Here is a 26,236-nt window from a genome sequence, read left to right on the forward strand (position 1 = left end):
ATACGTATCGGAAAAAAAACCGGTTGATACTAAAATTAACCCCTTAACGACCGCGGGCCGTAAAATTACGTCCTAAATGACATAATCTTACTGCCCGCGGTCCTCCGGCGGCAGCATGCCGCGATCGGCACACATCTCAGCTGATTTTCACAGCTGAGATGTGTGCCTGCTAGGCACGAGCAGAATCGTTATCTGCTCGTGCCGATTAACCCCTTATATGGCGCTGTCAATACATGACAGCGCCATTATAAGCGCGATCGCGGTAAAGTTTTACTTACCGCCGAAACCGGAAGTCACGTGACGCGATCACGTGACTCCCGATAGTTGTCATGGTAGCACAGGGTCATGTGATGACTCCTGTACTACACATGAATTGGTTTCACTTTCGCTGTGCCCGGGGCACAGCAAAAGAGAAAGACAGCGTATCTGCTGTTTACAGCCTTCCAGCTGTGATCAGCAGATACTGCAGAGCGATCGGAATGCTGATCGCAATAGCCCCCTAGGGGGACTAGTAAAATAAAAAAAAAAAGTAAAAAAATAAGTTTTAAAAAATTAAAAAAAAACAAAAAAACCTAAAAGTTCAAATCACCCCCCATTCGCCCCATTGAAAATTAAAGGGTTAAAAAAATAAAAAATATACACACATTTGGTATCGCCGCGTTCAGAAACGCCCGATCTATCAAAATATAAAATCAATTAATCTGATCAGTAAACGGCGTAGCGGCAAAAAAATTCCAAACGCCAAAACGACGTTTTTTTGTCGCCACAACTTTTGCGCAAAATGCAATAAGAGGCGATCAAAACGTAGCATCTGCGCAAAAATGGTACCGTTAAAAACGTCAGCTCGAGACGCAAAAAATAAGCCGTCATTGAGCCTAAGATCCCGAAAAATGAGAACGCTACGGGTCACGGAATATGGCGTAAAACGTGCGCCACTTTTTTCGGACAAACTTCCGATTTTTTTTTTTTTTAACCCCTTATATAAAAGTAAACCTATACATGTTTGGTGTCTACGAACTCGCACTGACCTGAGGCATCACACCCACACATCAGTTTTACCATATAGTGAACACAGTGAATAAAATATCTCAAAAACCATAGTGCTATCGCACTTTTTTTGCAATTTTTCAGCATTTGGAATTTTTTTGCCATTTTCTAGTACACAATATGGTAAAACTGATGGTTTCATTTAAAAGTACAGCTCGTTCCGCAAAAAATGAGCCCTCACATGACCATATTGACTGAAAAATAAAAAAGTTACGTCTCTCAGAAAAAGAATGGCGAAAAAAAAAAACGGAAAGCGAAAAATCGGCCGGTCGTGAAAGGGTTAATGGTTTTCTTGGTTTAAAAGATGTACAATGCTCGTAAAATGATAGATATTGTAGATGCAAGAGAGATAAAGAGATAAGCTAGATAGCTTGTGCAGCTTTTTAGCAGAGTTAAATACATTTTTGGGGAAAAAAAAATGACATGCGGTTCCCCTTAATTTTCAGAACCAGCACAGGTACAGCAGCAGATGCAGGCTGCAACCTCAGCTGTTAACTGTCTCTTGGCTGGCTTTGAAAAGTAAAGTTAATCCCATGCGTTTTTTTTTTTTGTTTTTTTTATTTTTTATTATTATTATTATTATTATTATTATGAAACATAATTAAAACTATGTAGGGTCCCTCCCCCCATCTTTTTTTTTTTTTCTTTTTTTTTTTTCAAAATCAGCCATTGTACTGTACAATGCAGTTTTCAGTTATTTTGTCCTATTTTATTGTTTGCAGTTGCAGCAATGTTCCTGTTGCAAACCATAAAAAAAAATGAAAATTCCTCATTGTGAGGTAGCAAAACACCAAAAATGCCAAGGGGGTTGAATACTTTCATAAGGCACTGTATACTGCTGGTTGCAGGTCATAATAATTAAAGACAGCAATTTCTCCACTCCAGGTACCTCTATAGATAACGCTGTCTCTGATCGTTGTTGTTCTCTTTTCTTCTTTTTGTCCAGACACTATGAAGAATTTTCACATCCAAAGCTTTTCCTCCGCAGACTTCCATCTTCTCTGGTCTTCTGTAGAACATCCCGGCACAATAGCCTTAAAAATAGCAGAATTATTATACTGTTCCTGAATAATATCTATCCTTCACTATGCAACTGAATAAATAATCGCCCTCAATTTGTTCCCTGCAGAAAATATGATGTACACACTGCATCTTCTGGTACATTCACACCCCCCTTCCTCCCGGCTGCCAAGGACCCCAGCACTTGCGCCGGCCCTGAGTATGGACACTGCTTGAATTGCGCTGGCATCGGAGGTGAGTATAAGTGTTGTTCTTTTATAAGTGGGAAACCTACAGATTGAGAAGGGGTTGTCCAAGTAGAAATCAACCCCTTTAAACCAGCAAGCAGAGCCGAGTCCTATCTATGTATATTTTACTGAGAGAAGGTGTGGGCTACTGGCTGTCTTACTACCCATGCACCTGCATCAGGGCCCAGAGGTTAAGGGTGGCTCATGCAGGGCAGTTATCAATGAGTGCAATCTGACTTGTTGTTTGGAGCCCCATGACCAGATTGTCCTCATCTATCATAATCGGTGCACCGCGCAGGGAGCAATCCTGATGCTCCGCTGCACAGTGCAGGCAGCAGAATCACAGGAATACATCCTCTGTGGCTAGAATGTAGTTGCTCCTGTAAGATGATGATGTAACTGGAAGGGGTGGGGCTTCCTCCTCCAGTGCGATGCTGATTTCCATCATCCTAGTGCTCAGAAATGTGCTGTGGCTGCTGAAGATGATGGCTGTGGAGAGGTCACACAGAGGACTAAGGCTATGTGCCCACGTGTGTGAGCTCTGCACAGCAGCGTAACGTCACTGCATATGTGCTTCAGAGCGCAGCTGAAAAGCTCCATTCTGAAGCTTCGGTGACTGCTGATTTCATGCGCTCTGACTGCAGCCCCTCCCATAGAGCGGGGGCTGCATGCAAAGCACCCGAAAGAAGTGACATGTCACTTCTTAGAACGCAGCGCTTCGGCAGCAGCCGAATCGCTGCGTTCTGATACGCCACGTGGGCATGGATTAGGCACAATCTTCATAGATTGTGCTGGGGACGCATGCAGTTACGCTGCGGTGCAGATCGCAGCGTAACTGCATGAATATGCGCTATGTGGGCACATAGCCTAAGGGGCTGCACCAAGGAGATAAGGGTGAGGAATGGGAGGTGGTGTTTTTGGGGGCATAGTATAACTGGATGTTCCTACATGGAGGCTGCATATTGAAGGATTGTAGAGGGAAGGTGGTGCATATTGGGGAATTGCACAGGAAAGATGCTGCATATTGAGGAATTGTACAGAGAAAGGGGTCATTTTACATATGTGGGGCCGAATGGGGAAAGGGTTGATCGTGCATTTGTGGGGCTGCGTACTGGGAGGCTGTGCAGCAAACTGGGTGATGTTACTCACTTGGGAATTGGGAAGGAGATGGTGATGTTACAGTTGTTGGGGGGGGGGGGCTGCATGCTGGGGGACTGAATGAGGAAGAGTTAAGTTTACTTGCGTGGGGCTGTATGGAGAAGGACGTGATGTTTTGTGTGGGGGGGCTGCGTTGTAAAGGGGGTGATGTTACATGCAGGAGCTGTATAGGGAATGGGGTTATGTTATATATGTGGGAAAGGGGGTGATGTTACATATGTAAAGAAGGGAATAATGTTACATATATGGGGGGAGTCCTTTCCATCCCAAAATTCATTATATAGTTCTCAGTGTCCTCCCCACCACACAATGCATAATCTAGCCCTGATACCATCCTCCCCACTCCACAATTCATTATATGGTCCTGAGTGTCCTCACCACAATTCATTCTATGGTCCTCAGTGTCCACCACACCCCACAAATCATTACATGGCCTTCATAGTCTTCTCCTCATGCCATAATTCATTATATGTGTCACGGGTGACAGACCATAATGTGGTTTCTTTCAATGCAAGCCTTGTCTGTGTGTATTTATAATACTATTCTTGAAGGGGTAATAGCTTAGTAAGTATGCAAGTGGTTGTTCACCCATATTTTGCACCTGTACTGCCCCCCACCTTTATAATGGGGGGGCCTTCTACATTGTAAAGCATAAATATTATATCTTGGTGTTGGTAAATTTTGGCTTTTTTTTTTTTCTTTTTTTTCTGTAATATACCCACAAATGCACCAATAAAAACTTCTTTAATTCATCCTGCTAAAGAAACAAACTCTTTCTTAGACATGTCGTCTGTACATGAAAAAATTGAGGTTTTATATGTCTCTAGTGCTGGAAAAGTGTAGCGCCCCTGAGCCACTCAGGGCACTACAAGGAACTGCATCATCTTGGGGATGCAGGACCTGGGACCTGGAGTACCAGTGCCGATACCACCAAAGCACAAGAAAAAAGCTAGTTCTCCACTCCACACCAGGCATAGAGGGTTAACCATGTAAGGGGATGGTTTCTACCCACCGTACGGAGGAGACTGTGCCCCAAAAGGGACAGTCAGGGCCCCAAACGCTCCACGCTATGGGGACCCAACCAACATAGTGCCGGGGACAGAGCAACCTGGGTCACTACATTGGCACTGTTACTCCACGGAACCTGAACCAGCAACTCCTGGGTCCTAGTGAGTAGAGACTGTTAAAGACAACCTGGTGTGGTCTCCGTTATTATCCCTCATCATCTCCCAGGCACGGCCCTACCTGCGGAGGGCCTAACACCATTGCTGCAATCACAATCAGCTCTGGGAGTACAAACTTTTAGTAGCGGCGGTTCCCTATCCTTAACCGCAACCCGCAGGTGGCGTCACATGACTTTAACTCTATTCACACCTGTAAATATCCCCCCTTACAAAAGGGGCCCAGGGCACAGGACTGGGCAACGGCCACCAGAGTGACATACCCGTTTGTTACCGCCCGGGACCGAGACCCCCCCCTTCCCTGAGCGACACAAAGGCATCATTGCTCCCAAAAAAACAATTCAAAGTCAACGTTCCCAAAACCAGATTGCTACCCTTCTGAGCCCTGCAGCATTTGCAAATTACAGTTAGCATCAACATGTACTACATTGCTACAGAGGTGAGAACGCACTTAAACCCTTAACGATATGACCTATAGTTATGTGATATGTCACTGACACAATGAGCATCTTTGCTGGCAAAATTGTCACTGCACCTATAGATTATTTTGCAAACTAAAGTCACAACTTGTGTTTTTCTGCTGCTTTTGCAGCTTAATGGCTCTGCAAGTGGTGCCCAGATATTACTACAGGAAACTGTGTGCTCCAAAAGCCAAATAACACTCCTTTTCTGAGCACTGCAGTGCACCAAAACAGAAGTGTATGACCACACATGAGGTATTGCTGTACTCTGGAGAAATATGGTAATATATTATAGATAGGTTTTTTGTTTTTTGTGTTAGCCCTGGTAAAGATGTAACATTTTGATATAAATTTACTACTTATTGTAACAAATGTAGTTTTCATGTTCAATGGTGAAGAGATTGGTGGAACATCTGTGGGATAAAAATGGTTATAACATGCCTAGATGAACTTTCTATTTGGTCACTTTGTGAGTTTTCTGCTGTTAGGGGACCTGGGGGATCTGCATCTTGTGCCCACAAACTACTGCCAAATTTGTGCCCTTAAATAGAGATGAGCCACCCCTCTAGTGTTCGAGTTCGGTTCGTCAAACGGCGGGTGTGTTCGTCGAACGTTCGGCGAACACCTTCGAACCCCATTGAAAACAATGGCACACAAACACATACAAACACATTATACATATACACATAGTTAATAATAAACATTGCCATTATACTTACAGGTCTCGCGACGCGTCCTGCAGACTCTGTCTCCCGCCACTTCTCCTTCCGATCATTCCTGTGTCCTCCCGGTAACCAGCACTCATGATAGGACCTTTCCGTGATGTCATCGTATGTGACCAGTCACGTGTGTTTATATTCTCTCATTGGCTACAGACTGGTCACATGGCTATGACGTCATGCTAGGTCCTGTCAGTGCATGTCGCCAGTATGCGGTGCTCACCTGAGCATCTCCGTACTCAGTATACTCGGCGAGTACCGGCGAGATACTCTGGCACATGCTTGGCTCCCCATTCCTGCAAGTCGGCGCTCTTTACACAGTCAGCCCAAATGCAGGGACTGGATGCCACAGCCGGTGAAATGCGGCGCAGGGAATCTGGTGATCAGAGATCACTGTTGCTATAGTAACCCGCCTGTCAGGTTACTCTGGCAACGGTGGCAGTGGTGACGTCACCGCTTACCAACCCGCAGCCTCTGCTCACTCATTGAGTGATTAGACTGCACTGGAGCAGCAGCGTTCTTCCTCCCATGCAGTGCTGTCTGATGTAGCAGATGGCTGGGTCAAACTTTGCCTGAAATTAAGAATCTCTGGCTTAATACTAGCTAGTAAAACAAAGCTAGTATTAACCCTTTATTACCCAGCGAGCCACCCGGCATCAGGGCTGCTGGAGGAGTTGGATACAGCGCCAGATGATGGTGCTTCTATGACAGCGCCATTTGCTGGTGCGGCTGCAGACTGCAATTCGCAGCAGAGGGGCCCAGAAAGCTTGGGCCAACCCTTGCTGAAGATTCCAATCCCCAGCTGCCTAGTTGCACCTGGCTGGACACAGAAATGGGGGGGAAGCCTATGTGTTTTTGTTTTTTTTTTTGTTTGTTATCTCATGAAATTCATGGTACAAATAGGCAGTTGGGGGTTGGGGCAGCCGTACCTGGCTAGCATACGAAAACATGGCAAAACCCACGTCTTTTTGGTTTTTTTTGCAGAAAAAAGAAAAAAAAAAAAACTTAAAAAAATGCTTCCCTGGATTTTCCATTGCCAGTGAAGGTAACACCAAGCAGTGGAGGTTAGCAGCCAGTAGCTTCTTGGATTACCCTTAGCTACCAATACAAAAAATGCAGCGGGAGCCCACGTATTTTTTTTTTTAATTATTTATTTAAATAACTAAAAAAAATGGGCTTCCCTGTATTTTGATTGCCTGACATCACAGTACTGTAAAAATAAATCATTAAAAAAAATGATGTAGCGCTCCGCAGTATTTTTGATTCTCAGCGCAGATAAAGCAGACAGCTACGGGTTGCCACCCCCAACTGCCTGGCGTTACCTTGGCTGGCAATAAAAATAAAGGGAAGCCCATTAACTTTTTTTATTTAAAAAAAAAGCGTGGGCTCCCGCCGTATTTTGATCGCCAGTCAGATAAAGCCAGGCAGCTGGGGGCTGGGATTCTCGGCAGCCCGCAGCCACCCCTGGAAATGGTGCATTGTTTCTTAGCGCCATTTCCAGGCACTTTATCCGGCTCGTCCAGCGGCCGTGATGGCGGTGGCTCGCTGGGTAATAAAGGGGTTAATACCAGCTTTGTATTCTCAGATGGTACTAAGCCAGAAATTCATGGTGTCACGCCAAAATAGACATGGCCACCATGAATTTCTAGGAAACTGTAAAGAAGAAACACAGAAAAATATTTTTATTAGAAATAAAGCACAACACAATTAGTGACTCCATCTTTATTGAACTAAAGAACCCCCCCCCCCAATCCGCTGTAGTCCTGGGTCGAGGGTCCCGCGATGCCCAATCCAGACCAATATCATCTGATCGGTTTGCTGAAAGGCAAAGCGATCAGATGATGTTTCAGGTGTTCAAGGACCTGAATCACATGACACATCAGCTGATTGTATAAATGGCTTTTATACAATCAACGGCTTTTATACAATCAGTAGAAAAAAAAAACTCCACGCTTCTGTGCAGACTCCCATCCAATCGCTGCAGGACCCGGCGGTAATCAGCTGATGTGGTCACCTGACAGAATCAGCTGATAGTTTAAGCTGGCCGGGCGGTAAAAAGCCGGTCTCACCGCTGGACTAATACGATCAGCTGATGCCGTCAGGTGACCGCATCAGTTGATCACCGCCAGGTCCTGCAGCCATCGGACGTGTCCCAGGAGTCTGCAGACAGGTGAATGATTTTTTTTGTTTTTGTTTCTACTGTTCACTTTTGATTTCGCAGCTGCTTCCACCTCCTGTCTGGACATGGCGCCGGACGGGAGGTGGAAGCAGGGGTGGCGGTACCGGGAAGATCCACACTTCTGTGTTTACCAACACAAAGAATCCTCTTCCTGTACACGTGATTGAACTACCCACCCCTTGCATTTATAGCTGCGTTTAGTCATAGAAATGCTTACGGTAAGTTCACACTGCGTTGGTTTTTTTTTTTACACTGCGTTTTTGCGTTTTTGGCTGCGTTTTGCTGCGTTTTTGCTCACTGCGTTTTTATGCGTTTTTTTTTTAAGATTTTTAGAAAAAAATAAAAAAAAGGTCTGTCATATCTTCTTCAATATGTTTTCCATTCTCCAGTAATGTATGCAAGAGAGCAGACAGTTGCAGAACTACAAGGCTCAACATGCTCCATCCAGGACTGTATGCTGGAGGGAGAGGCAGTGGGAGCAGAACTACAAGGCTCAGCATACTTCATCCATAGTGTATGCAGGATAGCAGACAGCAGCTGCAGAACTACAAGGCTCAGCATACTCCACCCAGGACTGTATGCAGGAGTTTTTTGCCCCCCATCGCCATATTTTGGTATGCTAGCCAGGTACAGCAGGCAGCCACGGGCTGCCTACTTGTACCCGGCAGGGAAGCCCTTTTTTTTTTTTTTAAATTATTTCACGAATGTCATGAAATAATTAAAAAAAAATGACGTGGGCTTCGCCCAATTTTTGTATCCGGCCAGGTACAATTAGGCAGGTGAGGATTGGAATCCGCAGTGCAGGGTGCCCAAGCTTTCTGGGCACCCCCACTGCGAATTGCAGTTCGCAGCCACCCCAGAAACTGGAGCTTTTGTAGAAGCGCCATCTTCTGGCGCTGTATCCAACTCTTCCAGTTGCGCTGGTGACGGGTGGCTCGCTGGGTAATAATGGGGTTAGGGCTAGCTGTATATTATCAACTGTCCCTAAGCCCGAAATTCATGGTGTCACACCAATATTAGACATGGCCACCATGAATTTCTAGTACAGATTAAAAAAAACACAACACACAAATATTTTTATTAGAAATAAAACACAACACAATTAGTGACCCCATCTTTATTGACATAAAGAACCCCCCCACCCACCTCCACAGTAATCCTGGGTCAAGGGTCCCGTGCCGTCCAATCCGGATCCAATATCATCTGATCGGTTTGCTGGAAGGCGATGTGTCAGCTTCAAGGGCCTGAATCACATGACACATCAGCTGATTGTATAAAAGCTGTTTATACAATCAGCTGATGCATCAGTGCAAAAAACAAAAAAATACTCACTTCTGTGCAGACTCCCGTCTGATCTGTGCAGAAGCCGGCGGTAATCATCTGATGAAGTCTCCTGACGGCATCAGCTAATAGTTTAGCCGGCCAGGGGGTAAAAAGCCGGCCTCACCGCGAGACTTATACGATCGGCTGATTCCGTCAGGTGACCGCATCAGCTGATCATCGCCAGGCCCTGCAGCCATCGGACGTATCCAGGGAGTCTGCACACAGCCGAACTGGGGGTGGCGGTACCGGGAAGAGGAGCTGGGAGCAGACATGTCAGGAGTCTGCAGAAAGGTGAATATGATATTTTTTTTTTTTTTCTACTGTTCACTTTTTTGATTTCACAGCTGCTTCCACCTCCTGTCTGGATATGGCGCAGGACGGGAGCGGACATGGTGCCGGACGGGAGGTGGAAGCAGGGGTGGCGGTACCGGAAGGATCCACTCTTCTGGGTTTACCAACACAAGGAATCCTCTTCCTGTACACGTGATTGTACTACCCACCCCTTGCGTTTATAGCTGTGTTTATAGTCAAAGAAACGCTTAGGGTCCCGTCACACATAACGACGCCCCAACGATCCAACCAGTGATCCGACCTGGCAGGGATAGTTGGTGCGTCGCTACATGGTCGCTGGTGAACTGTCAATCAGGCAGATCACCATAGCAGCCAGCCACCAGCGACCCGTGTAACGACGCTGTGCTTGGTAACCAGGGTACACATCGGGTTACTAAGCAAAGCGCTTTACTTGGATACCCGATTTGTACCCTGGTTACCAGCGTACGCCGCTCTCAGGCTGCCAGCGATGGCTCCCTGCACACGTAGCTGTAAAAAGCTACAGTTGCGCTTTTGGTGATTGAACCGTTATCTAACGGTAACTCGAACGGTCGAACGTTAAGCAAATCGTTCGAGTTAATCAAACGAATCAAACATTGCCAAAAACAACTCGAATTTGAAATTGGCGAACGGTTCGATTCGAACAACGTTCATCTCTACTCTTTTTAATAGAGATGAGTGAACCTTCCAAAGTTTGGTTTGTCGGTCTTTGGCGAACCTCCCGATATTTTCTGAATGGTTAGTCAAGAGTTTTTAAATCCCATTGGATTCAATAGGAGGAAAAACCTAAAGCAGCGAAAACACCTTGTGGGGTGGGGTTGAAATGCTTCCAAAACAGCAAAAACAAGTTTTACAGTGCATCCCCACTGTTTTGGCACAGCCATTAGCTTCCTGACATAAGGTGGCTGAGAGACAGGTGTAGGGCTGGTGTTCCCACACCCCTGCCAGTACAGGCAAGACACAACTTTGAAACCCATCTTGGAGTCTTGATATTTAAAAACCTTTCAGGCAGACAGCAGAACCGTGGTATCAATTTTCCCCCTTCCCCCATTTCCCCATAGTGTCTTTGCACAGCAGTCAGGTATAGTCCATGCACCACACAAGATGTAGCCTGGCATTTCCATTTTTAAAATCAGGAGGTGGATGAGTGACAGTGTGCTGCCCCTGCAGCGGATCGAACCGCTCAGATTCGGGGCCACACTCAAATGTAAAAGGGGGTTATTTACAGGGGATTTGGTATAGTTCGTGAGGCCACCCGTGGTGTACGGTAATTGGAAGTAACGCCGCTGCCGTTGGGAGTACCCGGGTTGATGGAGTGGGGAAGCAAGATGACGTAACCCTCCACAGGTAGGGGTAGGCCCTGGGACTCTGGATGGTGATGTGGGGACGCAGTGCAGGGGACTGTCAGTGTTCCGGGATTTCCAGTTTACTTCTGAAGGATCTTGCCCTTTGTTAACATGGAGTTTTCTGTTCTGTTGCCCTACTTCCTGTTCATCGGTTTAAAAGCCCGCCCCTAAGCTTAGTCTAGTTGCTTGAGTATACTGCTTACTGTCTACTCCTGCCCCGCTGCTCTCATTTTCTGGTTGGTATTTTGGATCCTGGTGAATCACCTGACATCGGCCCTGGACTCCACCTGGTCTCATCGAGCTGTGCACTCTCTGGTCCCGGACTCTGTCGGCTGTCTCTGGTTGGTGTTTGTGCCCGGTCCCGTCCAGTACATATCCACCCTAGGACCTGCATTCCACATCCCGTACGGATATTTTTGGACTATAACCTGTTGCCCTTTCGTGTCCCGGCTGCTGCGCATTTAGGCCTTCTGGGGTGATCGCCAGACAGCCCCTGTATAGGGGTTTGCACCTGGTGGCCTCCCTGGGGGAGTCCGGTGCGTGGTCCCGGGAATTCCCCTTTGCTCCGAACCTGGCAGGTATATATTGTGTTTATGTTCTTTTCTGTGTACATATTGTTGGTGGCATATTATAAAACTTCTTTGCACCAAGAACCTGTCTCTGGTTGTCATTGCCCTAATGCAATCGAAATCCTCAGTTCATACAATAGTATTACAGGGACAGTCGGGTACTCACTCAGCAATGAAGCAGACGCTGACAACAGGGTAAACCAAGTCTCTGGCTGCCATTGCCTATCGAGGGGAGCTCGTCCGGGTCCCGTCCCCTGCAGCACTGCCGGTGGTCCATAACCTGCCTCTTGGCACAAATTTAGATTGTCCGTAGTGGCCCGGTAGCTTGGAGCTATCCGGGCCCCACTCCCTACTATGGCTAAGTGAAAGAGCCTGCTCTCAGGGCTCATGCTTGTGATTTCAGTGGGCCGCTTGCTAGGAAAGCCCTATCCCCCTCATTGCGCTAGTGCCCCGATTTTGGAGCTGGTGGGAACAGTCCATAAAGGCCCTGTCCTCCGCAGGTTAATTGCCGGGTCGCCTGAAGCGTCTTCCCGACCTAGGGTCCGTGTACATGCCTTCGGTCCCGGACCGGTGATAGGACCAGGCTGTTGACCGTCCTTCTCAATGGGTTCCAGGCACCTAGCTTCAATCCCCTGCGACTGGGGGTCCGACTCCATTAGGTCTAAAACACCGTCTGCGACCTAGTTTACTTCTTCCCTGGGAGCTCCAACTCCCAGCTTCCTCAGAGCTCCTCACAGCTCGAGGGCCTACTCCACTTTGCTTGACACCTCCCACCTCCCTGTCTGACCCCCCTAGGTGGGCGGCCCTATTCCTGCTTAAGCAGCCCACTGGTGTGCCTGACAGGTGTGGTGCAACGTGTATCTAGGATTTGTGAATGCTGGTGGAGGCAGTACTGCAGGATAGAGACCCAGAACCATGGGGGGATGAATACTGCACGGGGAGGGTAGTTTGTGCAGTACCCTGTGACGACCTTAATAGTCCAGGGGCGTCACAACAGGATTAGGCCTCTTGATCCCACACCCCTGCCAGTACAAGCAAAAGACAATTTGGAGACCATATTTGGAGTCTCAATATTTCCAAAAATTAAAGTCAGACAACAGGAAAAATGGCAACAATTGGCACAGACTACAAATAGTCGAACGCCGCAACATGGATGTGTGGGGTCTTCACAGTAACGAGACCTGAACCTGCATTTCTACCTTCACCAGAGACCGCAAGATGGCAGATAGGTGTATGGCTGGTGTTTTCAGATCCCTAGCACTACACCATCAACTAGTCTACACAGTCTGGGATTGGGTTGGCAAAGTCATCCACGACTTGTTCATCTTTATGAAAATTAGGTGGTCTACACTTTCAGGGGACAGCTGGATGCTGGATGAAGACCAAAATGCAAAAGGGTCCAAACCCATCAATATTGAGCTCTAGATACTCCTGCACCATCCTCTCCAGTTGTTCACTATGTGTCAGACTTGTACTCTGCTCTGCTGATGCATGTGATGGTCTAAAAAATGTGTCCCAAACTTCAAAGACATTGCTTCTTCCATTTGAACTGCTGCTACTGTTAGTGTTCCTGCAGTGACAACTCAACATTCCCGTTGTTGGAATTCTAGAACTGCAAAGCACACTGTGTTTTATGCCACTAAACTTTAACCCCTTCACGACCATGGACGGAAAGATCCGTCATGGTGCCCTGGGCCTTAACGACCAAGGACGGATCTTTCCGTCATGGCGTAATCGCGGCACCGGAGCCACCGGTGACTGCAATCGGTTAACATAAACCGCAGATTCGGGGAGGAGGGGACCTGTTCCTGACCTCAGGAGGGGTGGTGCCTCCTCCCCGGACCTACGGAGGCTGTGATTGGTTGAGCGGCGTTCGTCAGCCAATCACAGCCACTGTAATGTTCCAGCCACTTAAAGTAACTGAAACATTGAAATCCAGCCCTGGCCAGTGCAGCTATAGCACTGGCCATTGGCTGGAGCTGGGTGACCTCACTGGATCACCCTCCCCCAGCTCCAGTAGCTCTGATTGGAGAGATCGGCCTTGTGACCGCTGTCTCCAATCACAGTGGACCTGTTGCCGGAGACCGCCCCATCAGCTTCACTTGTCGGCCCTGCAGCACGCCAGCACAGTGAGTGTATACAGTGCAATGGCAGGGCGACAAGATCCGGTCCCATGCTGTTATGTGACCAGAGCATGGGACCCGGAAGTTGCCGCGCTGCCATTGCACTGTATGAAACCGGCCTCCCGATCCGCCGCTGCCCTCTGCGATCTGCCACACCACCCGCACCCCCACCCCTCGTATCTGATGCCCGCACCCTCACCCCCACATTTCCCGATCCGCCGCTGCCCTCCGCAATCTGCCACACGCACCCCCACCCCTCGTATCTGCTGCCCGCACCCTCACCCCCACACCTCCCGATCCGCCGCTGCCCTCCGCGATCTGCCACCCGATCTGCTGCCCGCACCCCCACACCTCCCGATCCGCCGCTGCCCTCCGCGATCTGCCACCCGATCTGCTGCCCGCACCCCCACCCCTCGTATCTGCTGCCCGCACCCTCACCCCCACACCTCCCGATCCACCGCCCTCCATCTGCCACAGTGCCACCGGTCCCCCCCCGATCTGCTGCCCGGCCCCTTTCCCTCGTGATCGGCTGCTCGACCCCTCACCTCCGTGATGTGCTGCCAGCCCCCTCCACTCGAGATCGGCTGCCCGCTTCCTCCTCCGTTATGTGCTGCCCGGCCCCGCCCCCTCTCCGTTATGTGCTGCCCGGCCCCGCCCCCTCTCCTCCGTTATGTGCTGCCCGCTCCCCCCCCACCTCTCACCCCCGTGATCAGCTACTCGCCCCCTCCCCTGTAACCCCCGTGATATGCGCTCCCTCCCCTGTCACCGCCGTGATGTGCGCTCCCTCCCCTGTCACCCCCGTGATGTGCGCTCCCTCACCTGTCACCGCCGTGATGTGCGCTCGCTCACCTGTCACCGCCGTGATGTGCGCTCGCTCACCTGTCACCCCCGTGATGTGCGCTCCCTCCCCTGTCACCCCCGTGATGTGCGCTCCCTCACCTGTCACCCCCGTGATGTGCGCTCCCTCACCTGTCACCCCCGTGATGTGCGCTCCCTCACCTGTCACCCCCGTGATGTGCGCTCCCTCACCTGTCACCCCCGTGATGTGCGCTCCCTCACCTGTCACCCCCGTGATGTGCGCTCCCTCACCTGTCACCCCCGTGATGTGCGCTCCCTCACCTGTCACCCCCGTGATGTGCGCTCCCTCACCTGTCACCCCCGTGATGTGCGCTCCCTCCCCTGTCACCCTCGTGATGTGCGCTCCCTCCCCTGTCACCCTCGTGATGTGCGCTCCCTCCCCTGTCACCCCCGTGATGTGCGCTCCCTCCCCTGTCACCCCCGTGATGTGCGCTCCCTCCCCTGTCACCCCCGTGATGTGCGCTCCCTCCCCTGTCACCCCCGTGATGTGCGCTCCCTCCCCTGTCACCCCCGTGATGTGCGCTCCCTCCCCTGTCACCCCCGTGATCTGCTGTCCGCTCTCCCTCACCTCTCACCCCCGTGATCTGTGCTCTGCTCACCTGTCTCCTCCGTGATCTGCGCTGCGCTCCCTCCCCCACCTCTCACCCTCCCCGATCTGCTGCCTCCTTCATCTCCTGTGATCCAGCTGCCTAGATCCATCCTGTAGGGTAACTATCCTCAATCTCACCTCCCACTCCCCTTCCCACCCATCCCCCCCCCATCCCCCCCTCCGCCCATCCTCTGCCGCTCCTGCATCCACTGCGCCCTCTCCCATCCGCTCCCACCCTATCCCAGCCGCCGTCTCACAATCACAGATGCTCCCTTTATATGCCGCTGCCCCCCCATCTGCCGCCGCCCCATCTGCCCCCCCCCCCATCTGCCACTGGTTTTTTTTTTTTCTATGCCATGGGGGTCTAGTTTCCAAAATGGAGTCACATGTGGGGGAGCTCCACTGTTTCGGCACCTCAGGGGCTCTCCAAACGCAACATGGTGCGGCTAACGATTCCAGCTAATTTTCTGTTCAAAAAAGTAAAATGACGCTCCTTCCCTTCCGAGTCCTGCCGTGCGCCCAAACAGTGGTTTTTCGCCACATATGAGGTATCTGCGTGCTCAGTAGAAATTGCCCAACAAATTTTGGGGATTCATTTAATCCTGCTACCCTTGTGAATATGAAATATTTGAGGCTAAATTAACATTTTTGTTGCAAAAAGTAAAATGTTCATTTTTTCCTTCCACATTGCTTTAGTTACTGTGAAGCACCTGAAGGGTTAATAACCTTCTTTAATGTGGTTTTGAGTAGCCTGAGGGGTGCCGTTTTTGGAATGGTGTCACTTTTGGGTGTTTTGTGTCATGTAGACCTTTCAAAATCGCTTCAAATGTGATGTGGTCCCTAAAAAAAAGTGGCTTTGTAAATTTTGTTGTAAAAATGAGAAATTGCTCAAACTTTGAACCCCTATAACTTCATTAAATTTTTTTTTTTTCCCAAAATTGTTCTGATGTAAAGTAGACATGTGGGAAATGTTATTTATTAATTATTTTGTGTCATATGTCTCGTTGGTTTAAGAGCATAAAAATTCAAAGTTTGAAAATTACAAAATTTTCAAAATTTTCGCGAAATTACCGTTTTTTTTTCACAAACGCAAAAAATATCGGCATAAATTTACCACTAACATGAAGCCCAATATGTCACGAAAAAACAATCTCAGAATCACCGGGATCCGCTGAAGCGTTCCAGAGTTATAACCTCATAAAGTGACACTATTCAGAATTGCAAAAAATGGCCTGGTCTTTAGGGTCAAAATAGGCTTGGGGCTGAAGGGGTTAAGGTAAGAAAATTCATGCTTAAAGTAAGTCTTAATTTTTATTTAATTATATATTAAAAAACAGAAGTTTCCTTTATTTTAAGGGACTGGAAAACAACACCGATGTTTACATGTGCAGGTATCACAATACAATCACTAGAAATTATATCAAAATACATAAGAAAATGTATGCACAGTAGGAAGTAAACATAACATCAACCATGAACATAGAGTAGACTATGGATTGATGCACCTCAATATGCTGAATATATGATTTAAATCCTATGAATGGCACTGATGTAACTTTTGTATGCTAACTACGCAATCATATATGAGCAAATCATATACTACTGACAATACTGTGATAGAATTGAACATAACCACATCCTAAATGCTCAGGTAAGGAGAAATCATAGCTATACATATCAAATACTAATAGCCTGAGCAAACACAATTCCTAGGTGGACAGTCCCACCACCCCGACGCATATTTTGCCCAGCTTCTTCCTGTGCAACGACTGTCTGGACCTTACAGAAAATGGTATCCCTTACTCCTCCTCCTAATCTGCTTCCTCTGGGACCACCACATCTTCCTGCAGAATATTCAAAGTGTGAATCGTCAGTGCTAACCATCTTTGTAGCATTTCAATACTGTGCAGGAGGAAGCAGAGGTCCTTCATCTGTGCCCACTCCACAGTCACGATTTGTCCCAGATAAGAACTGTGGTGTCCCAGGCTATGCGTCATGACAGTGCACCAGGGCTTGCAGCTGCCACAGTCACTGCAGCATAGTTAGAGTGGCATTCCACCAGTTCGTCACATTGCATATCAACCAGTTAACCAGCAGGCCAAAAGACCTTTGTAGCGATGCAAGTCAATTAGCCGCAGGGTGCAAATGGCGGAAGTGAGCACACAGTGACCGTGCCTTCTGCAGCACTGCATCCAGGCCTGGATAGTAGCCTTGAAATTGCTGTACTTTCCTGCTAGCATTGAGACATGTGATGGTGTTTCAGCGGCAGTCTTGTTTTGCATATTTTCCCAGGGGGGCCTTGTTCTAGAATCACTGCGTTGAGAAACACGTGATGGTGTCTCCGTGGTGGTGGATGTTGATCTCCCTAAGGTCAATCATCTTTGCTTATGTTGAAATTGCTGTACAACCAGGTTGAGGATGTGAACCATGAAAGGCACATTTGTGATGTTGCCCAGACGTAGGGCCACCACCAACTTTGCACAGTTATCACACACAGCCTTCCCTGGCTCCAGGTTCAGTGGCGACAGCCATTGATCAAACTGGACCTGGAAATCGGAACACAACTCTGCAGCTGTGTGACTGCCTTCTCTAATGCATATTAATTTCGGCACTGCCTGATTGCATTGAACTCTGGCTGCTCTATACAGAAGTGGGGGGGGGATCTCTCTGCACTGTTGGAATGTGTTTTACATTAAGGGAAAGGTTGAAAGCAGAGGTGGAGGAAGCAGAAACAGTGGAGGAAGTGTTAGATCCAGAAGTTTGTCCTGCAAGCCTTGGGGATTTCAGGACTTAGAAAGCAGTTCCTTCTCTGCCTGCCCCCACAGCAGCCAGAGTAACCAGGTGCCCAGTCAGGGAGATGTAACGCCCCTGGCCATGCTTGCTCGTCCATTTGGCAGTGGTGAAATGCACCCTGGGAGACATTGTTTTTTGAGGAAAAGGTAATCTTGGCTGCAACATGATGGTGTAGCGCAGGCACAGCTTTATTAGAGAAGTAATGGTGACTGGGCAACTGATACTGGGGGACTGCAATGGCCATCAGCTTTCGGAAACCCTTCATGTATCCACCAGGCGGGAAGGCAGCATTTCTGTGGCCAGCAGATTGGATATGGGGAAGTTCAAGCTCTTAGCTTTGGCATGTGTAGTAGGAAATAATGTTTTCTGTGATCAGAACTGCGGGACCGAGGGATGTCTGGTGTGCTGAGAGAGGGCAGAGTAGGCTGTACACAACAAACTGGTGGATTAGGAGAGAAGTGCAGGCAGAGATGTTATGGGGGATTGAAAAACGTGGTGTACTCAGTCTGTGAAATTAGTCAAAAACCACAGTAATGCCCATTTCTGTAACAACGGACGGGCTCTCACTCACCCCAACTGTGGGGAAAGCTGAGAAGGAAAAAGGCAGGGCACTACTCTATATAGTCAGGATCAGTTCACAACCAAGCATGTCACTGCTGTACACTCTGCCGGTAATGCATTTAACAGTTTTTTTGCCAGGATAATCACAGCTCCGTGGTGCTCATATACAAAGTCCACAAGAGTTCAAGGCATAAAAGGTAAGAAACAATCTGTGCACTCACCGGTTGTTTGCTGTGTGGAAAAACCTTTTATTCAGGCATCGGAGTTACATGCTGTGCAGGGAGGGGAGAGGGAAGGAACCTTATAAACAGTGGTCTAATTGTCTTCCCTATATAAAAGAAGCCGCAAGGGCAGAAGACGATATAGACCACCATTTTTGTTCGGCATGTAATTAGTTGTTTCGTTGTGTGCCATATATCGCCTACTCTAAAGGATTTTTCTGTTACATGATATTGGCAAAAGGAGCAATTTCCACATCTGTGGTTACCCACTGGTCCTGTGCCATGCAACCATGTTTTGGGGGGAACGTACCGATTTTTAACCAAGACATCTCCAATATTTTTTGTACGTCTATAGGAAATAATAGGTCTGTTACTGGCTATCTCTGATAATTCTTTTTTCTTTTTCTATAATGTGCCAGTTCTTATTAATGATGGATCGAATGATCTTATCCATCGGACCATATTTAAAATTAAACACAAACCGTTGTTGCGTTTTTAGCTTGTGTTTCATTATTATTAGTCTGGGGGTGTCTTGGTTGATTTTTTTTCTATTCCCTATGGCATTTTTTTCCCAGGCTCGTTCCTGTGCCAATACAATCTCGGACCGTGGGTAACCATGTTCCAGAAATCTCAATGTCAGATCATCAATTTGTTTGGACAGCCTCACAGGGTCATTATTAATTCTATAAACTCGCAGGAACTGACTGTATGGTATCGATTGAAGGACATGTCTGGGATGTGCACTTTTATGGTGTAGTTAGACCACTGTTTATAAGGTTCAGAGAACATCGGAATTCCATCTCCACGGGGATAGGTGCTACTCGATTGATCAATCATATGATAACTACACATAATGCAGACTGCAATTTATTAACCTTTGCTGGACTGGAACTGGTGGAAACACCAGTAGGGGGCGGTGATACCCACAAACTACTGCTCCGCAAAGAAGCTCAATATATCATGAGATAAAAGGCTATGAGCCAAATTGGCTTCAATGATAAAAATGACTTAGTAGTCTTTTTAGGCTAAATTAATTTTTAGTTGCCTGCCGTACATTGCACTCTTCAGTTTGTCACATCACCTGTATAGGTTTTGTTTTTAACATTGTTTTAATCACTCCCCTTTTGATGACCGCTTGACTTGTTAATTTAAATATCAGTATGTGATGTCACAATTAATCAGACCCGTCGAAGCACCGCAGGTGTGTGAAACGATCGTCGTCTACACGTGCTGCCTGTTCCTTCCCTCTCCCCTCCCTGCACAGCATGTAACTCCGATGCCTGAATAAAAGGTTTTTCCACACAGCAAACAACCGGTGAGTGCTCATATTTTTTCTTACCTTTTTATGCCTTGAACTCACCACAACTGTAGTTGGTAAACAAGTGGAGGATCTTCGGGCGGAGACCTGGGTGAGAACAGTTACCAAAGTGATGGAGGAAGGAGCATCAGATGTTGGGGCATCTGGTGCTTGGGAATGCCTGCTAGGCCACATTTTAGTGCAGTAAGATTCCCAGAGTAACGCATGTTGGTTGGTCATGTGATGGTTTATGCAGGTAGCAGACAAATTTATTTGAATTTCTGCCTCAGCCGAGTCATTTTTTACAAAGTTTTCAGAGAACGTGAGATGGGTCATCCATTCCGGTCGCAAAAAAGGTCCAGGCTAGGCAGCCCTTGCTGACCATGTGAAATGTAGACGTACCACTGCTGCTGTATACAGCCATAGTTGTGGCTGAGGATGCAGTGATTGCCTTAGTTGCATTACTCAGTGACTGTGTGGGAAACACCTTGTCTTCCTTCTCCACCACCTCTGCTGAGCTACTCAGCTGCATGCCTCTGGGTTAACACCACCTGGCATCTACAACTTTGTCACCCTATACTTTGTCCCACTGCTCACCCTGATAGTGACCCTCCTCCTCTTTATGCCCTGACATCACAGTACAGTACCCATGCGCCTCAGGGATCTGCGTCTCATCATCCCCTACAAACCCGGGGATTAACTACTGTTGATGAGGGTCTGGATCTTGCTAGGACCCTACTTTGCCCGCTCCTGGATCCAACTGATAAAGATTTTGGGCATTAGTGCAGATGCTTGCCTCCTCTTCTTCAGTCAGTGAATATTTGGAGCAGACCTCAGATGCCCATTGGATAGGATGTGTGAACAGTTCTGCAGGCGCGCCCATGTGTGGTTCCCCACAGTCAGATGGGGAGTTTTGACTCATGGGGATGCAAGTGTAATTGGGGTGGCATCTCTGAGGAATTAACTGCCGTCCACTCTAGCACATGCAATTTCTGGCCCTCTTTTACAAGTTGAAGCAATGTGCAACTACCAAAGAAATTTGAGTGGAGTAGCCCATCCAGTAACGGAAGTTATCAGTCCTCTAGGGATAGGACAAGCTGGTCTTTGCTCATTAGTGCTTTACTAATGATAGGACGTCCCACATGTACAGCTCAAACACCACATGTACAGCTCGAACACCCCATCTATTTCCCCTTTTACCACGACCTCGTGATTTACCACTCATGTTTGATGTGCTCTTCCCCTTTTGAAACAAATGGTTTACAACCCTAAGCCTAAACCTGTCAGAGGCAAAAGTAAAATTATGTATTTCTTGGCTGAGATGGAAATATTGGGATGGCACACAGAAGTACCAATACCTATTTAGATGGTTCACTGGCAAATTTTTAGCAGGCACTAAAAAGTACCAATACCTATTGAGATAGTTCAGGTCATGTGTGACAGACAGTCATGTGGTTTCTGGCAATAGGAGGTCACAGTGTTTGGCTGTGCAAAATGCTCCCTGAGTTTCTATTGTTCCCACTGTTAGTATTTATTCTATTAAGTAGCTTTCCTACTGGGTTTTCATCTCTTTCCCCTTTTGCAACCTATCTAGGGTGGTGAGGAACCACAGGGACCAGCAGTAGGTTTGATCGGGGGTCACCATCTCCCACTTCCCTAAACACAGGGTTTCCCTTCCCTTCCCTTTTGCCATACGCTTGGTACTTCCACGTACCTAGTGTGACAATTAACTGACAAATTTTTAGCAGGTACTCATAAATAGCAATACCTAATTATAATATCAAATGCCAATTTGTGGCACACACCTTTCCCTATACTACACGTCTCTATTCTACACTATAGCTCTCCTTTCTATCTCAACTACCTACTGTATGATTAAATCCATAGCTAAGGTAACTGTCTAGCAGCAGCACCTTCCCTAAGCTTTAACAATCACAAAATGGTGCAGACGCCGCATGTCCACATTTTATATGCAGAGGGACATGTGACTTAGGCAGCCAATGTGAAAAGTCCTTGTGTCTGAACCTTTTCTGCGCTGTCATTGGCTGCAGGACCATCCACACATAAAGTTAAAGTAAAGCAAAAAGTGTGCCACTCCTCTGGCCTCTCCCCATCCCCTCCCGCCACTAAACACATCCCACTATTCATCATACAGCACCACAATCCTATCTAAAAGCCTCATATGTTATTAATGCATTTTGGAAAATGAAAATAGCTGATCATTATATGGTTTTCCCAAAAATGTTCGTGTACACGTCGTCAAACCGGAAAGAGAAACGCTCATACCAAATTTGAAATTTTGAAACTTTGCTTATCTTTACTCTTAAAGTCAAATGGCAAGCCTTCATCAAGAACTGCCAGATGCACAAATGAAGTCCGAACACTAACTATTGCCATAACCAGAAATTGCACTATAAATTTTGGGATCCATTTCCTCCTGTTTTTCTTACTAAAAAATAAAAAAAAAACAAAATAAAATTTCTGTGGAAAGTGGAACGTTTGATTTCCTCAACCCAACGTTATACAATTCTATGACACACCTGTAGGTTAAAAATGCTTCCAAAACCCCTAAATGTATTCCCTGAGAGGTGTAGTTTCTAAAATCGGGCCGCATTGGGGGGATTTCTAGTGTTTGGCACCTCAAGGGTTCTGAAAGTGGCATGACCAAACCATTCCAGACTAATTAGCATTTCTTTCCCTTTTGAGCCCTGCCATGAGGTGTCCATCAGTAGTTTATGACCACATATGGGATATTGCCACATTTGGGGTAATTTGTTTTACATATTGTGAGTTCATTTTCTCCTCTTACCCCTTGTGAAAAAGAAAAGATAGTGGCTAAAACAATTTTCATGAAATAATTTTACATTTTCACATCCCAATGTTATAAACTTGTGTAGCATCAGTGGATCCAATAAGATAACTAAACCACTAGATAAATTCCTTGAGGGGAGTAGTTTCCAAAATGGGCTCACTTGCTCAGTTGTGGGGGTTTTCTGCTATATTTGGCATCTTGAGGGCCTTACAAATGGGACATGACATCCAGCCAATATTGCGCTCCAAATTTCATATAATGCTCCTTTTTTTTCTGTGCCAAAACAGTAGTTGACAACCACATATGGGGTATCAGTATGCTGAGATAAAATTGCACTTTCCTTTTGGCCCTTAAAGTCACATCTCTGGTGATGGAACGCGTGGGGAAACACCCCTTATGTAAGCTGATCTGTGGAACACGCACCACTGGCATGGCATGGCAGTGGGTAGTTAGATTATAGAACAACTTTTTTTTTTTTTCTTTTTTTTTTTTTTTTTTTTGGTCTGGAACTACGATGGAATTATTTGGTCTGACTTACTGATTTATACCGATGGTGTTTTCACCATAGCTTTACTCTAAGTGTACTGCACCCAGGCTCCCTACTTATCCTACACTGAGACAGGGTTGGTGGTGTCAGATAAAGTGGTCTATTAATATGGCATGGGTTATATTCATGCAGGTTTAATTAAGCCCGTGCTTGCATGTTTGCCTTTTGTATCAAATTTGCCATTTTATTATCAGCACACTAGTATTTTATTATAGTACTAGATCTGGGGTGTTTGTTAACGGTTAATCTGTGACGTTTTTTAAATGTTTTTAATATTGCACTTTTTTCTCTTCATGTGACATCTATTTATGTATGTTTATTTTTGATAGAGGAAAGAAGGAACATCCAGCTCTTCAGGCGAGGAAAGCCATGGTCTTTATTTTAGCATGCAGACAACGGATGACATGACCAGCACAGCACTACGCGTTTCAGGTGAAACAATCACCCTTCTTTCTTCTATTTGCAATATCGAGCTGTGGCAGTGCCTGTCTGTGCTCCAGGGAGAGGCCAGGAGTCAGCGTGTACACGGTGAGCTGATATACATAAATTGGTTTATTTTTGAACCAATAAAATATATATTTTTTTTTTTTTTGTCTATATACACGGAGTTGCTTGGTTGATCCCTATTATACAGAAATTCTTTCATCTTACATTTGTCTGTTGTTACTGTTGGAGATCCCAAGAGGGGAAAGGTGCCCCCTGTCTTTTTATTATTGAAAGATATAAACTTTGGGGCTAAAGCAGCATTTTCATGGGAAATAAAAGTAAAGGCCGCTTTACACGCTACGATATCGGTACCGATATCGCTAGTGTGGGTACCCGCCCATGCCGCACAACATCGCCCAGACCCATCACACTACTTACCTGCCCGGCGACATCGCTGTGCCCGGCGAACCGCCTCCTTTCTAAGGGGGGCAGTTCGTTCAGCATCACAGCTGCATCACTAAACTGCCGCCCAATAGAAGCAGAGGGGCGGAGATGAGCGGGACATAACATCCCGCCCACCTCCTTCCTTCCGCATAGCGGCCGGGAGGCAGGTAAGGTGAGGTTCCTCGTTCCTGCGGTGTCACACGGAGCGATGTGTGCTGCCGCAGGAACGAGAAACAACTTCGTTACTGCTGCAGTAACGATTTTTGAGACTGGACCCCCATGTCACTGATAAGCGATTTTGCACGTTTTTGCGACGATGCAAAATCGCTCATAGTTGTCACACGCAACGGCATCGCTAATGCGGCCGGATGTGAGTCACCAATTCCGTGACCCCAACGAGTTCGCATTAGCAATGTCGCAGCGTGTAAAGCCCCCTTAATTTTCATTGCCAAGTCCCAATGTTAAAAATTTTTGTGAAGCACCGGAGTCCACAAAAGTCATTATTCCAGCCCAAATTGCAATACAAATTTAAATATCTTGCCTCCCCCTACAAGCTCTGCTGTGTACCCAAACAGTAGTTTCTGACCAAATATAGGGTATCTGCGTACTCTGGAGAAAAAGAAATTACAAAACAAATTGTGCTATCCAATTTCTCCTGTTATCTTTGCAAAAGGAAAAATTTGTGGCTAAAAACAGTATTTTCATGGAAAAAAAATGATAATATTTCATGTTCCAATGTAATAAACTTTTATGAAATCCAAAAAGGTCTGTACACCCATAGATTTATTGCTTACAAAATTCAATTACTCTGCTGTTTTGGCTCCTTGGAATCATGAATAGATAAGAAAGTCGGGTTTAACACTGCGCTAAAACCATGAAGCCAAACGATATGATGAATTCTTTGCTATATTTTCTTTATTTAGGCCAAGTCAACGCGTTTCAAAGGCATGTCCGCCTTCTTAATCAGGACAAAGGAAAAGACAGCATGATACCAATTGCTACTTGGGGATACATATATATTGAAAAAGAGGCTTCACGTCTACACAGGTGATGTCAGCCAAGAAGTAACTGAACATCACGTGTGTGAAAAACAGAAAGAAGTGGAGAAAAAAATGGAAGAAACAGATAGAAGAAAGAGAGAGGATTGAAAGAGATTAAAACCAGAGAGGGTGTACACTTATGTCTGTAAAAAAAATTTTTCTTTAATAAAAACAAATGTAAAAAAATGTGTTTTATTTATAAAGCTTGTGCCTAAAAATACATAAAAATATAGTGTCAGGTCGCTGACAAAACAATCAACAAAAAAAATGCAAAAATATATATACGTATAATACTGGAAATGATCCAGCAGTAAAAAAAGAGAGGGGGTTTTTGCTTTAATAAAAACAGATATGCTATATTTGTAAAGCTTACGCCTAAAAATACATAAAAATATAGTGCCAGATCACTGACAAAACAATCTGCAAAAAAGTGAAAAAATATATAAATGTATGATACTGGAGATGATCCAGCAGTGGAAAAAAAGGGGGGGGTTTTTGTGAGGTACAAAAATGTGGAAAAAAAGGGGGTGAGACACACGGGTTTTTTTTTCTTCTTTAAAAACCAATGTAAAGAAATGTGCTATATTTGTAAAGCTTGCGCCTAAAAATACATAAAAATATAGTGTCAGGTCGCTGGCAAAACAATCAGCAAAAAGTGCAAAAATATATAAATGTATGAATACTGGAGATGATCCAGCAGTGAAAAGAAAGGGGGTTTTTGTGAGGTACAAGAATGTGAAAAAAGGTGGGACACACGGGTTTATTATTTTAATGAGAAGAGGTGTAAAAAAATATGCTTTATTTGTGAAGCTTGCGCCTAAAAATACATGAAAATATATGGTGTCAGATCGCTGACAAAACAGCAAAAAGGTGCAAAAATATAAATATGTATAATACTGGAGATGATCCAGCAGTGAAAAAAAGGGGATCTTTTGTGAGGTACAAGAATGTGAAAAAAGGTGGGA

At 46.3% G+C, this 26,236-nt stretch overlaps 1 long non-coding RNA gene across 1 annotated transcript; it reads left to right on the forward strand.

Annotated features, from left to right (window-relative positions):
• Positions 1-2,241: 2,241 nt before the first annotated feature.
• Positions 2,242-25,392, forward strand: LOC142295337 (uncharacterized). The gene is made up of 3 exons (XR_012751427.1): positions 2,242-2,301; positions 23,691-23,889; positions 25,155-25,392. It is a non-coding gene; the product is annotated as an uncharacterized LOC142295337 (long non-coding RNA).
• Positions 25,393-26,236: the final 844 nt, after the last annotated feature.

Source organism: Anomaloglossus baeobatrachus, chromosome 3, assembly GCF_048569485.1.
Source record: "Anomaloglossus baeobatrachus isolate aAnoBae1 chromosome 3, aAnoBae1.hap1, whole genome shotgun sequence".
Classification (NCBI taxonomy): domain Eukaryota; kingdom Metazoa; phylum Chordata; class Amphibia; order Anura; family Aromobatidae; genus Anomaloglossus; species Anomaloglossus baeobatrachus.